Source organism: Myotis brandtii, unplaced genomic scaffold (genome assembly GCF_000412655.1).
Source record: "Myotis brandtii unplaced genomic scaffold, ASM41265v1 scaffold329, whole genome shotgun sequence".
Taxonomy (NCBI): domain Eukaryota; kingdom Metazoa; phylum Chordata; class Mammalia; order Chiroptera; family Vespertilionidae; genus Myotis; species Myotis brandtii.
The window spans coordinates 1,157,733-1,172,975 of NW_005362676.1; the positions used below are offsets into that span (position 1 = coordinate 1,157,733).

General features: G+C 49.1%; 1 protein-coding gene across 3 annotated transcripts in view; it reads left to right on the forward strand.

Moving 5' to 3' along the window:
• Positions 1–346: 346 nt before the first annotated feature.
• The window catches only part of CERS3 (ceramide synthase 3), a 57,987-nt gene continuing 43,090 nt past the window's right edge, over positions 347–15,243 (forward strand). The window contains exons 1-2 of one of the 3 annotated variants that reach the window (XM_014543609.1): positions 347–567; positions 7,027–7,085. The gene's annotated coding sequence lies outside the window, so the exon portion shown is untranslated. Of the gene's footprint in view, positions 568–6,988; positions 7,086–15,243 lie in introns of all 3 variants that reach the window. The other 2 variants (XM_005871087.2, XM_014543610.1) reach the window with 2 other exon arrangements.

The window sequence follows — 15,243 nt, forward strand, 5'->3', positions numbered from 1 at the left end:
ACCCTTGTGGGCTGATACTCCGAGGTGACGGGCTCCCAGCCTGGGGCTGGTGGGGTGGTTTAATGAGCACAAAGCCCCGCCAGTCCTCGCAGGCTTCTAGAGAGTTCCATGGCTGCCCTACCAGCTCGGTGGCAGCGCATTGTCAACCATGTTTCAGGTTCCTCGCCACCACCGCATAACCCCCTCCTTCCCGTGCTAACAAGCCCATCCTGTTCAGCAGTTGACTCATAACCCTGCGCCCCGAAAGGCCCCGCCGATGAGGCAACTCGCTGTGGTTCCGTGTCTGACTGAATTCCAGTGTTCTCCTCTCCCCAGTGGTGAGACAGGAAAGGACATCCCATCTGGAAGAACCTGCAGGTGCCATCCAGTCGCTCTGCCTCACGTCACGGATCGCCCTCAGTCAGAAATCTTGACTTGCAACTTCGGAGGGTGGGTCCCTGCAGGAATCCCAGCGCACGCAGCGATGAGGTGCTCTGCCCTGTGGTAGCAGGCGCCGGGCTGGAACGCGGGCAGTCGGCTGGGCGGCTGAGGCTGGGGGCGCCTTCTGTGGACTGAAGCTCCAGACAGGTAGGCACCTCTGGGCTGATGTTGCTCCTTGAGAACTTTCAACCCAGGAGGCCTTGACTGTGTGTGTGTGTGTGTGTGTGTGTGTGTGTGTGTGTGAGAGAGAGAGAGAGAGAGAGAGAGAGAGAGAGAGAGAGAGAAGGGGGGTCACAATGCTCATTTTGGCTGGATTTTCTGGGAGAGAGACAGAAAAGGGGGGTTTGAATCCCTTTGCTTGGTGAGCGATACTTCAGACGTCTTTGGTGGGGAGAGTAGTGTGGCCTCCAGACTTCTACTTGGGACCTGTGTCACCGGCTGATGGAGGAATTTGTACTGATTCATTGAAGGGACGGGGAGAATTGCCTGAGAGTGAGATCCCAGGAGGCCGAGCCCGGCTGCACAGCGTGGTCTGCTAGGAAAGCCTGGCTTGTGGAGAAGTGAGAAGCCTGACCACGCGTGTTCAGGCCGCCCGGACCGTCCGGGATGGCTTTAGTTGGGGACAAGGCAGGACCCGTTCCCCCCACGGGGTGAGCTTTTCTAAGCTGCCCTGTCCAGAGGCATAATCGCAGTGTCGCTCTGTCCACTGCGCCAAACCGGCTAGGGCCCAGGGTCGCTCTAGAAGACACCCGCTGATTAGCTCTCAAACTGCCAGCCTCATGGGGAGAAGCAAAACAAAACTTTATTTTTCCCACCCAAGCACGTGTTTAGCAAGGATGTTCTTTCAAGCCATTTTATTTCCTAAAAAGCCTTACTCAGCACAAGGAAAAGAAACCCTGGGACTCACTAGGTGGTGGAGATGAACTTATTCATGAATCCATGGCGTTCAGGGGTCTTCTGTACCATGAGTGAGGGCTGGGCTTCAGACAACTCCTCATTCCTCTCCCCTCCCACCCCACTACAATTCTTTTTTATTTAAATGGGGGTTTCCACTTAAAATTTCATCGGTAGAATTCCTGCCCAAAGGGACATATTCTTTAAGGGGCAAGAGGCATATGGTCATGCAGACAGTAATTGTAGGCCCTTCCTATTAAAAATATTTCTGCCTTTTCTAAAAGCAACCCAATTAATTTACATAAGTTTCAAGAGAATTCTGGGTTAGTAATAATTCTCTCTCTCTCTCTCTCTCTCTCTCTCACACACACACACACACACACACACACACACATCGTGTGCAATATGTGCATTTCCCCACTTAATTCAATGAGATAAAACTCACGTTGTGCAGTTTCTAGATGAGGAAATTTGGGCTGGATGAGGTTGACAGGCAGAGCAGGGAAGGGAGGGAGCCAGGACTCTGCTGCCTCACGGCACCCAGAGATCTATGCGATGGAGCCTTCTGCATTCCTGTCCTATGCCATCAGCCCTTCACGGAGCCCTCGTCCTGTGAGCAGCCCTGAACCCATGATAATATGCTCACGTGGCGTCTTACAGGAAAAGGCCAAAAGTCAGTCTATGATGTGCTTCACTGTTGGGGGCAGGCATGGTATGGCGGGCAGAATGTGGGCTAGGGAGGCAGAAAGATCTGGATTTCAGTCCCCCTGCTTGTTAACTCGGTGACCTGGGCAAGTCAGAGAATTTCTTCAAACCTGTTTCCTTATTGATAAGGCGATGATTATAACATCCGCTGCACAGGGTTGTTTGTTTTAAAGAACAGAAAGATGAGCCTGGCTGATGCGGTTCCGTGGCTCAGCGTCCACCCAGGAACCAAGAGGTTGCTGGTTGTATTCCCAGTCAGGGCACATGCCCGGGTTGCAGGCTTGATCTCCAGTAGGGGGCGTGCAGGAGGCAGCCGATCAAAGCAAAGCACCTCCCGCGTGACTGACAAGTGGTGGACTTCCCATCTGTATTCACGTCTCTGGTCATTAGTTGATGCTTCCTTATATCGCAGTGAGACTGACTTTCTTAGAAAATCCCATTGCGATTATGGGGATCCTTCATGCTGGAGCTGATCAACTTTGGACCAGGGTCGTGACCATCCTGTGCTGAGAGTCCCTAAAGCAGAGTAAACTTAGGTAGGAAAGCAAGAACATCAGATGCTTCTTAAGTCAGTGTCCTGTGTGAAGTATTGCAGAGTTAGAGGTCAACACACACACACACACACACACACACCCCACCTGAGTTTTCCTGGGCCCCCAAAGAAGCATTGCCAGTGGATGTGCATGCGAGGAGGAACAGAGAGTATATAGTGTGGCGACCTTTTATTTACCTTAGGCCTCCGGCAGGCCATTCACACAGCAGCCTTGGGTGTCCAAGGCTCCCCACTGTGACTTTAGGGCTACAGTGCCAAACTGAACTAGAGATAACACACCTTTATAAAGATGGGTTTGAGACATGCGTGGTTGGCTTATTTACTGGCTAAAAGCCTGGAGTCACGTTTAGCAAGTAGGCGGGATGGCATCAGGAATGATGTGTGGGCAGCCTGTCCCACCTCTGGCTCCCGGTGAAGTGCGGATCGGCACAGAGAGGCAGCTGGGAGCACCAGGAAGCTCCTGCCGGCATCAAGCGGTCGCACCTTCCTTTCCTGGAAACGCCTGCCCTGGCCTTACCGGCCTTGCACAGCCCAGATGGTTGTTTCCTGTACTTGGTGGACCCAGAACGATGGAAGGAATCTTTGTGTCCACCCTGCACAGACCAAACAATAGGCACCATGAAAGGCATCCCAAAGTGGCAGGACTTTTCCCCTAAGTCCTATGCGACCGTCAGTGTCATCATTTTATGGCTCAAACCATATGTATTGCCCTAAGATGATGTCTTGTAGCAAGGATTTTAAATGATGAAAATGTAAACTAAGCTAAAATGCCAATTCAAATAAATTAGGGCTTACGTATAAAACTTCCAATGGCAGGTGAGCGAGAGATTAAGAATTTGACCTTGTTCGACACTGTAACAGCCAGAATTCCCCATGGGCTTTCTGCTGATGGTGGACAGATGCTTGTATATAGACTTCAGCAATCGCTGTGTTTTTAAAACAGCTAAATTATTTCCAAATTTCATTCTTATCTGACCTTAAAGTCTGAGAAAGCCCACTAATAAACAGAAGATAGCTTTACTGAGAAAAGAACTTGACTTTGAGACACATTTCATCTTTCCCAAGTATGAGACTTAAAAGTTTCTCAGACTGTAAGTGTCTGTATGCTGCTCCAATACAAAGTTAAAAGGTCTGGATTCATTTGGATTAGCATTCCTTCTTTATTTCTGCCCACCTGGATACTTGAGAGCCTGTGGAAGGGGGTCTGTGCTATGTTCTTTTAAAATATATATAATTATTGATTTTAGAGAGGAAGGGAGAGGGAGAGAGAGTTAGAAACATCAATGATGAGAATCATTGATCAGCTGCCTCCTGCGCTCACCCTACTGGGGATCGAGCCAACAACCTGGGCATGTGCCCTGACTGGGAATCAAATCGTGACCTCCTGGTTCATTGGTCAGCGCTCAACCACTGAGCCACACCAGTCAGGCTGTGCTATGTTCTTAAGGAGAGTAAACTGAACAGACTGAAGGCCTAACACATAGCTGATGCTTGGTTTACAGAAGTTCCAATTCAATGGAAAGTTTCCTTTTTATTGTTTCCTGAATTATATCTTCAGGAAATGCCAGGAAACTAAGATATTTCACCACAATTTCCAAACACCTCTGCTTAGTATTGGTGTGCGTGTGTGTTCTCGTGCGCGCGCGCGCACACACACACACACACACATCACAAACAGGCACACACACACCACAGACTCACATACACACACATTCATGCGCATGTGCAATTATAAAACAAAACCAAAAGACACCTATTTCTGTGTGTGTCTACCAGAGGTTTATTTCTCCTCCCATCATAGCCTGTGCTGCCTGCTTCCGTCCTGCAGTAGCGCCTTCTAACACACGTGGCATGGAGTCACCAGCCTGGCAAAGGGAGAAATGGAAGGAGTTCTCCAGCTTTTTCTTCTAATCGAGATGTAATTGACATTAACATGATATTCGTTCAGATGTTACAGATGATTAGATATTTGTACACATTGTGAATGATCACCAAGCACAGTTCTCAGTAAAGGGAAAATTATAAAGTTCACAACTGAAGCCTATGTTTGGGTTATTTGAAGAGATAAAATATTACATTACAGGGCTTAAAAATCATTTTCATTTACTATCGCCATGTTCTAAAATGAAGTACTTAGGGAGAAAAAGTCATATGCCTTAACCCATTTATCCTCTAGCGATACTATATGCAAAAACAAGGTCTATTTCTTTTACTTTGACTCCTTTGCCAGACATATGTATTTTAGTGGGTCGTCAATAAATACTTGTTGATTAGATTGGCCCTCACTCGGGCTGAACAATAAAGTAATCATGTCAAAATGCAAGCAAAAATTCTGAGAGCATATTCTTCAGTAATGAGAATGACTTGATATCATTTAATAACTAAATTGGCTTCAATTTCTTGCCCTCAAAAGTGTTTTCTTGTTGAACATCTGATTAAAACTTTACAAACTTAGAATTTGCTGATGCCGAACAAATCGAGGTTGTGCAGATTAACCTTTTCTCTCACAGTGTTCACATCATGGGCTCATTATCATATTCCACTGTGGGTCAAAGGGCAGGGTCCCCTAATGAGCTCCTTCTGGCGCATTAGCCGTAAGCGGCTTTCCCTGACATGTTTCCAGCGAGATCTGCTCTCTGGGAATTCTGGTCCACAGCCAGCCGGGGGAGAGTAAGGTTCGCTCAGAGCATTTCTGGATGATGACTGTAAAGTCATATGCACATTGAGTTTTCCTAAGTAATTGTTTCACTGATTACACTATTACAGTGGATTTTAAATTTTTTTTGATTACCATTGATGGCAAGAAAGTACTTTTTAGACCCCTTCAAACACACACACACACACACACACACACTAACGGAGAAAAAAGTTTCACTAAACAATGCTTGATACATATTGATGCTTTCTCTTCTATTCCGTTCCACTGTAGACAATCTCTGGTCATGGCCTATGAATGACTTTTCTGACCCATTGATAGTGTTTCTCAATACTGGATGAAAATAAGATCCAATAGAGAACTTTTAAAAAAATACTAAAGCCAGGCCCTGGCCTGGTAGCGCTGTGGTTACAGCATCGTCCCAATATGCCAAGGTGGCAGGTTCGGTCCCCAGTCAGGGCACATAGGAAATCAACCAATGAATGAATGCATGAAACAGTGCATTCAGTCTTTCTCTGTGCTTCTCTCTCTCTCTCTCTCTCTCTCTCTCTCTCTCTCTCTCTCCTCCCTTCCTTTCTCGTTCTCTCTCGTGTACTGTTGTAGGAGCATAAATTGGGGCAACAGCTTTGGAAAGCAGTCCAACAATGTCTGTTAAACCTGAGTATACATATACTTATGGCCTAGCATTACCACTCCTAGGTACATGCCCTACAGAAACGCATACATATGTCTACCAAAAGACATGTTCAAGAATGTTCATAGACAGCAGCATTGTTTGTTATAGTCCCAAACTCAAAACACCTCAGTAGAATGGAAAAATAGGTTGTGATATAGTCATGCTGTGGAATACTAAGCACCAAAGAAAATGAGTCATCTACGGTACATGCACCAGCCTGGATGCACCTCAGTCACAAGTGCTGAGAGCAAGAATCCAGGTGCAAAGGGATGCATGTGGTATGATTCCGTAAGTTTAAGAACCACAGCGTTAGTGCATGGAGCTAGAAGTAAGGGTTTGATAGTTGGGGAAGGCCGGGTAGTGACTGGGAGAGGCCCAAAGGCAGGGTCTGGGGTCCCTTTTCTCGGTCTGGCTGCTGGTTATAACATAGGTGTGTTCACCTTAATGATGTGTTACTTTGCTGTTTGTATGCTGTACCTCAGTAAATGAGTTTGTTAAGCAGCAATAACAACAGTGCCAATGCCAGGTCGGCACCTTCAGAGATCCTGATTTACTTGGTCTGGATGAGGGGAGAGCGTGGCTTAAAAACCACTCCCAAGAATTCCCACGTAGGGCCAGGGTTGACAGCCGGGACACTGAAGGGTCACAGCTGGCCCTTTGGAAAACCATCTGCTTTAATACAACTGTAATCACACCAGGCTATGCTAGGCCATGATTACCTTTACTCAAGTTACTTGGAAGACACAATTCACACGATAAATCAAGGAATCCCAGAGTTAAGTGCCTGAGAACGCCAGTCAGGTGACTGAGTTGGCAGTGGTCCAGGCTGGTCAGTGATGGCCTGTAGCTCCCGTCGGTAGAGGCACCCTTCGCTTTATTGCGCTTCACAGATACTGTGTTTTAAATATGGGCTCAAGTTTTAAATACTATGAAGGTCAAACAAAACTGATTGGTTGGCCAAGTTCGATTGGCACCAAGTTCTACTACTGGTTTGTAACGGTGACTTAAAGTTTTATAGTTAGAAGGAAACCTATGGATATAATTGTATAGTCTACTAATTACTTGCCCTTTTCTGCTTCTGCAGGGATGCTGTGGCACTTTGATATATAAACACACACACACATACGTATATTTATACCGTACCTGAGTTCGTTGGAAGTGAGCTATCATATACACTCAAGGTAATTATCATTTACGTTTTATTTTACCTCTACTTTGTTTTCTTAATTGAAATCGTGGAAAAATAACAGCTGTAACTCAAAAGTTTGTCACATGGTATTGTTTTTCATATTCTGGGGAGCTGTGGTGTTTGGCAAGTACCATAGTATTCTCTGTGAAATACGGTAGCTTCCTAGCTTTTTCTTTAGAAAGGGGAGCTGTTGCATGAAAGACTTCACCAGGCGGTGATGAGCCTCGATCTTAGGTGGCGTTCACCCTCTGTGCTCAGGGCTCACCCCTACCTTGCTCCTTCCCAGCCCCCAAAGCCTGCTGCTCAGTTTGGAAGGAGGGCTGGCTCTGTCCTGTAGATCTCTAGCTTCCAGTCTCTCCCCGTGAGAGAACTTCCAAAATCACCTTTCTCCAAAAGCATCACAGATGACACTCAAGCACAATCGATGGTGTGCATGGTGGAGAGTTACTCGCAGAGTACCTCACGAGTATTGATTTGATGACGCAGAATTGAGTCATGGCAAGAGAAGAGCCTTTTGCCCTCAATGCCTCTGTTTGCACGTGGCTCTGTGTCAGTCAGAGCAAGTCACTCGATCCCTATTTTATTCTTTACGTGTAAATCGAGGGTATTCATAGATCCTATCTTTGTGAGGATTCAATGAGTTCACGCTTTTCACCCTCCGTGCTCGGGGCTCACCCCTACCTTGCTCCTTCCCACCCCCCAAAGCCTGCTGCTCAGTTTGGAAGGAGGGCTGGCTCTGTCCTGTAGATCTCCAGCTTCCAGTCTCTCCCCGTGGGAGAACTTCCAAAATCGCCTTTCTCCAAAAGCATCACAGATGATACTCACGCACGATCGATGGTGTGCATGGTGGAGAGTTACTCGCAGAGCACCTCACCAGTATTGATTTGATGACGCAGAATTGAGTCATGGCAAGAGAAGAGCCTTTTGCCCTCAATGCCTCTGTTTGCACGTGGCTCTGTGTCAGTCGGAGCAAGTCACTTGATCCCTCTCTATTTTATTCTTTACGTGTAAATCGAGGGTATTCATAGATAGTATCTTTGTGAGGATTCAATGAGTTCATGCTTGTGGAAGAAACTTTGTACATTGGGATTAGTTGTTACCATTTAATCATCCATTATCTTGTATTCTGTGGAAAAGTAGTGTAGATATTCTCAGTTGTCAGCAGCAAAACCATGTGTCAGTGCCGCCGGTCATCTGAATCACACGTCTTGAACTTTCTCCTGCACCAACGGTTCTTGCTTACAGGGTCGGTGGGCCTGCCCCATGTCCGCCCTCTTCCAGCCTAACCAATTCCCACTGGGTCAGTAGCGAGCTCAGAGGGGCTCATGACCAAGCCTATACATTCCTGCGCCTTCTTACCCAAAGCTTTGCCAACGTAGTTCCCCGTCTACTTTCTGGTCAGGTGAGAGTGAACAGTGAAGAGTAAGGAGGGCCCGGAAGCATCAGGAAGCCAGAGTGGAGGAGGGTTCAGCCGTGCAGTCAGGCGTCCATGAGGATTTCTGTCTTGGTCATGCTCTCCCTCCATGCTCGTGGCTGCACAGCCTGAGCAGATCCCTGGCTCCCAGAATTCCTGGGACTCCTAGGGGTGCAGATCTATTCTGAGGCCCCGTGGGCAGGCCCACCCCTCACATTGTCAGGGCCCAGGGCCAGAGTACATCCGGAGGCACCTGGCCCTCAGCCTGCCCCTCCTCACAGCCCCCATCCTGTCCTGCTCAGCGAGAACCCAGTGCCCCTCTGTATAGACACCTGTGTACGCGTCCAAGCGTGGGTCCTCTCTTGCCCTCTCCAGCTGTCTCCTTTGGCCATCCCTAGACCTATGAGTACGCTGTGCTATCACTTTGAGGAGGACAGATGTGGGCAGCATCCATGCTGGCCTTGCAAGTGAGCTCAGAGCTGTTTGGGCAGGGAAATCTGGGGTCCTGGGTATCCCGAGCAAGTCTAGAAATGGGGCATGACCCCTTGGGCCTGTAGACTCCTCCGCCCCCGGGAGAGAGGTGTGGTCAGAGGAGGGCCACAGTAAGGTTTCTGAAACGAGGCCGGGTGGGAAGGGTGGGCTGCTCCTGGGCAAGGTTAGTGCCCTTGGCACACACAGGTGGTACTCGGTGGTGTCATAACTGATGGGTGACAGAGGCTGAGCTGTTCCAGAATTGCGTGGAACATGTAAATGTGACCCTCTTCCACCACCACGCCCGCAAACACCCACCTCACTGCATGGCAAGGTAGATGCTGCTTAGATTTCGTAAGGTGGGAGGTGAGTAACATCCCCACCTCATACACCAGCACAGAGAACATCGTCATCAGCGGGGAAGAGAAGTGTCAGGCTCCCCCTCCCCCTGAACAGAGGACTCACTGAGGCTCAGAGGCGTCTCCTGGCGTCTCTTAAGAGAATCACACAGGTTTAGAGTGGTGTTTCTCTAATGTCTATTTCAGACACTTCTTATACCTGGGATATTTGGAGTTGAAGATCATATGGTCCTTTTGCTCACTTTCTTTCAGCTCATTCCTTTTTTTTAGATCAACCTGAAGACATTTCTATTTAAATGTCACTCACCTGAATGACAGAGGAACATGAATCCCCTCACCCAGAACATGGAGCTGGTCCCCTTCCCAGTGGGTATGCCCAGCCCCCTCCCCCCACTGTCCCCCGCAGGCTCATACACGGTTTGGATTCATTCACACAGTGCAGGCTCGGCATCCATATAACCCGTAGCAGCACTTCTGCCAGCTGCATTTTTTGACAGAAAAAATTTTGAGGAAATATCCAGTAAGTCTTTGTATAAAGAAGACGACATTTCAGAAAGATGACTTAGGCACTTTATAGACCCCAAATCAGCCAATAGAGGAGGACGCGGAAAGGCAGCTTGGCCCCCGTACGCCCCCTCCCCAGGGAGAAGGGAGCTGACAGTGCCAGGTGCCACCTGCCCTCGCTGTGTGTGAGCAGTGTTTCCCCAAGTTCCCAGCAGCTCATCTGCACTGGGAGCAGAAACCAGAGAGACCCAAAGGAGAACCCTATAAATGCACATCAGACGGACATGTAAGGACACCCCTTTGGGAAGAATGGATGTGTGAAAGCCTGGAAACCTGGGAAATTTTTTATTTTTATGTGAGTATTCATGCAATAGACTCGAGATTTTTTTCTTCCAAACACTTTTGCACACAAAATATCTCTACATTTGAAGCTATAGATTTCATCATTTAATCCAAAAAAAGTATCTTGAATAAGTGAAACATTTTCTCTGTGTTCCAGACTTTGTAGACACCCTGTATCTCTCTGTCTCTGTATCTCTTTCTATATCTCTCTCTCCCCATAGATGGTAAAAATCTGGCCTTATACTTTTTTGTTTTTCCCTCTAAGGGGCTCCTTGTATTAGAGAGAGGCTGGACAGGAATGACTGGTTCTTCTCAGTGTTGAGAGTTGTTGGGCTATTTCCTTGAGTAAGGGCTGCCCGGCCGGCGTGGCTCAGTGGCTGAGCGTCAACCTATGAACCAGGAGGTCACAGTTCAATTCCTATTCAAGGGCACAGGCCTGGGTTGTGGGTTCCATGTGTGGGATGTGCAGGAGACAGCCAATCAGTGATTCTCTCTCATCACTGATGTTCCTCTCTTTTTCTCCCTCTTTCTTCGTCTCTGAAATCAATAAAAATATATTTCAAAGAAATAGTAAGGGCTGGTGTCCGTGGCCAGAGGAACAGCTGGCCTGGCTGAGGGAGAGCGGCGACAACCGCATCAGGTGCCATTGCCCGGCCCGCGCAGGCAGTCCTGGCAGAGGGACGTCTGGCCATTTGTTCAGGCTTTGTTTATGTTTTCAGAGCCAAAGAGGAAAGCCACTGTGAGCGTGGAATGGAGACGGTTTCTCTGCCCTCCTGCGCCACCTCCCTGCCCTGTCCTGTGGGCTCTCAGACCCACTCACCCCACCCTCGCTCAGGATGAGTGGCATGTTTGTCATCTCCTTCTTTTCCAAGGGGCCTTTACTCTGGGGGCGGCAGGCGGCACCACAGGAAACCCCGCCTTTACACATTACATAAGTGTGCATTTAAAAACATTCAAATGCGGGCCTTGCTTCATCAGTGCGCCTTAGTAACCCCAAGTCCTCCCCCTCCAGCTGTGAGGGAGATGGATGCTCCAAATTCCTTCCTGACCAAGCTGTGGCCCCACGCCCTCGTGTGGGTCCCACTCCCAAAAAGACTCCTGTGGAGACGCTGCCCGAGACGGGTTCCGTCGTGGGAGAGATCCTGCTGGCCCCGGGGGAGCAGGTGTCCCTTGTCCCTCTGAGAAGTGGCCGCCTCACCCACACGGGGTCTGGGTCACGTCCACACCGCTCAGGGCCCCACGGTGCCATTGACAGAGGTGCACACAGTGACCTCCACTCTGACACGCACAGCTTACTGGGCAGTGACTATATGCCGGGCGTTGTACAAAGTGAAGTAGTCGAATGCCATTGTTTAATCCTGACCAGAACGAAAAATCATTACCCCGATTTAACTGCCAAGATAGTCAACGCTTAGAAGTCACTTCTCCTGTGAGGTCATGTAGCCAGAAAGGGGAGAGGATGGGCATTCAGAGTCCCAAACCCTAATTCCTTTTTTTTACAAATATGTTTTTATTTATTTTGAGAGAGAGAGAGAGTTGGGGAGAGGGAGAGAGGAGAGAGAGAAACATCCATGATGAGAGAGAATCATGGATCGGCTGCCTCCTGCACGCCTCCTACTGGGGATTGAGCCAGCAACCCGGGCATGTGCCCTGACTGGAAATCGAACCATGACTTCCTGATGCATAAATGGACGCTCAGCCATTGAGCCACCCTGGTTGGGCCCAAACCCTAATTCCTGATAAGGCAATAGGCCTTGGGTTCCCACAGGTTCTGTCCTGGGAATTCCACCTCAGGATGTTGTGGGGGGAGGTCTGGGTGTTCCCCTCGGGGGAATCTCATCATTGGGAAGGTCGAAACTAGAGAACATTGTGCAGTGACTCTCCAGGACATGCCCCTGGGTTTGCTGCTCGGCACTGTGTGTGCCCATTGTGGAGGCCATAACCCAGCTAGCTCTTCCCCAGCAGCAAGCCCTGTGGAGGTTTTGGAGGGAGGCGGCTGTGGAGGGTGGCCCATTGCTCTCTCTTGAGGAGTCTTTTGAACTTTTGAAATTAACCTCATTATTTAAATGAGCCTGACATGGATTCTTTTGCATCCCCAGCAAGGTTAGGATGATCAGATAATATTAGGACGTGACAGTGACCCAGCACTCCATTGCATTCAGATATTTTTACGTGCCTACAGCAGCTGTTTGCAACAGGTTGAATAAGCAACAAGTGAGCAATAACATTCAGAGAGATTGAGTTGCCCAAGACCACTTAGCTATGAAGTTCCCGGGTGGCCTGCACCCCGGGCTTTCTGACTCCAGAGCCACAGTTCCTTCTCGAGGGTTTCAGCTGTTTGAAAGGCAGCTCGCTACCTGATGTGACGTGTGAAGCACTGGATTGGTAGTGGTGTTTTTTCCCCCCATTTTTCATTTTATTCATCAACTATGGGTTCGCCATTTGTATAGCATCTTACGGACCGTTTTTACCTGGGACTGTGACAGGGAAGCTCCTGCAGCTCCCTTCATCGGTGCGCGGGAGAGCCTCGCAGACAGGAAGCCCATCTCTGAGGCTCAAATGGGAAAACTTGAGTCGGAATCGGGGCCTCGCCTCGGGCCCCCTGTGAGTCACTGGCAAAGAGGTTCGCAACTCCCTTGCTTTTGCATTCATTACTCACTTGTGACTGAGCCTAATAACAGAGTAATTTGTGAAGCAAGATGTGTGAGTCACCAGGCCGGGGAGGAGAGCGTGCATGGGATGACTTGGTGCAGGGGAGCAAACTATTTAATAGCACCTGGAAAGGAAGTGCTGACGTGCTGCTAATTGAATTGGGTTAAGATTTCTGTGCATCGCAATGCCATTGCCTGGTTACCCAGCCATTAGTGTACATTTTAGACTTCTAAAGTTACCTTAAAAACACACAGGTGGGGAAGAGAATTCCAGCTTTGAAAGCAGATTATTCATTCTCAATCCCATGTCACTTTCTCGTGGATTTCCGCCCAGTGGTCTTGGGCTCCTTTCCTCTGAACCCTGGGAATTGCACTCTCCTAAGATCTGTCTGTTCCTGGCTTTGCTCCATGTTTTGGTCACAGTCAGACCTGTTTTTCTGCCAGTTCCTCCCCATGTTATCAGCCTGCGGAAACTTCCACAGCCGCCTGCCTCCCTCCTGGTCCTCCGCTGGGCCCTGGCCATCTGTCACTGACTGCCCAGGGCAGAGATGAGCCGGAGTCTCCAAACAGGCAAAGAGGCACCCCGAGGAGTTACATTTGGGGTACTCCTGACTCCCTAAACTGCATTTTCCGCCTTATCTTTATTACCTCTAAGTCTAAAATCAGTAAGGAAGCGTTTTTTAATTAAATTTTTTTAAAGTATATATTTTATTGATTTCAGAGAGGAAGGGAGAGGGAGGGAGAGCTAGGAACATCAATGATGAGAGAATATCAAACGGCTGCCTCCTGCACGCCCCCTACTGGGGATCCAGCCCACAACCCAGGCATGTGAATCGAACTGTGACCTCCTGGTTCACAGGTCGACCCTCAACCAGTCAGTAAGGAAGCATTTTTTAATTAACATTTTTTAAAGTATATATTTTATTGATTTCAGAGAGCGGGGGGAGAGCTAGGAACATCAATGATGAGAGAATCATCAAATGGCTGCCTCCTGCACGCCCCCTACTGGGGATCCAGCCCACAACCCAGGCATGCGAATCGAACTGTGACCTCCTGGTTCACAGGTCGACCCTCAACCATTCAGCCGCGCCGGCTGGGCAGGAAGCATATTTCCTATTTCCTTTGAAACTGCTAGAATCCAAATGATTCTCCTGGTTAGCGTCTGTGTGTGTAAAGAGGCTGAGATGAGTTTTATGTCGGTAACAGACTTGCCTTACTTCAAATCGGCTATTAGCTTTTGCATATTAAACATTTACTTTAAAAAACCAGCCTCTTGAGAAACGTATTTGGGAAGCTGCCTCCAAACCATGGGAGAGGCTGAGGAGGAGAGCCTTGGCCGCGTGGGGTTCCTTCTTCGAGCAGCAGCAAACTGTGCTTTTCCCGGAGTAAAACTCCACTGGCTCCACATTGACATTAGGACGGGGCCGCTGCAGGGAGGAGCCCAGATGAGGCACACGGTGACACTTTCTCACGGGGCCCAAAGACACACGCGGAGAGGACAGCACTAGGGGAGAGCCCTGCCTTAAGGAGAACTTGACCATGTAGATGCCAAGTGCCTGGTTGGCATGTTAAGGGTTTATTAGTTTTGCTGGCAAAATAGGCCTATGATGTTTGCTAGCGATGAAGAAGTATCACCCCCGTAGAAAGCGATGGTTGGCCTGGGGGCCTTTTAAGCCGTAGAATCAGTGGGAGCCAAAGGCAGAAGCACAGCCCCCTGGCAGGCAAGTCCTCCTTTAATCTGCAGGCAGACGCTGCATACAGCCCTGGGAGGTGCAAGGAGATGGCGCTCCCTTGGAGTCGGAATTTCAGAGGCCTTTCTGACTTGCGCAGAATCACTTTAGCCCTTGGTAATTAGTATTCGAGTAGGCACATCAAGATGTTTGGATTTTTCCATCAGGGCAGTCTTGGTCCAATGAGGGTCGGAGTAACAAAACGCCGGCCAGGAGGAGCTCTGAAGAGCGCAGGAATCACAGCTATAGGAAGCTGTAGGGACTGGCCGAGGAAGACCCTCCCCCCCTCCCCTGGCTGATGTGCAGATCCTGATTCCTGATGCAGCGGGTGCAGAGTCTTCGTTGCTATGGTATCCACAGAACTGGCTAGAAGCCAGCCCTCTGGAACTTGCTGGAGATCGGCCCTCTTGGGTGCTGGGAGAGCAGTTCAATGGGAGTGTCAGCTGCCACAGAACTCCTGAGGGAGGTGCCAGTGGCAGCTGCTGGCTGCTGGGGGTGCGGGGAGCCCTCACTGGGAGCCCTCCAGGGCCAGAAGCACCTTTCTTTCTTCCGCAGTGCCTCTCTACCACCCTCTGCTGGCAAAGAGAAATAGGTAAAGGGACCAGGCCCATTTCACAGAGCAGGCAAAAAGGGTGAATTGCCCCTATCCTCCACGGGTGCTCCAGACTGATCCCCGCCC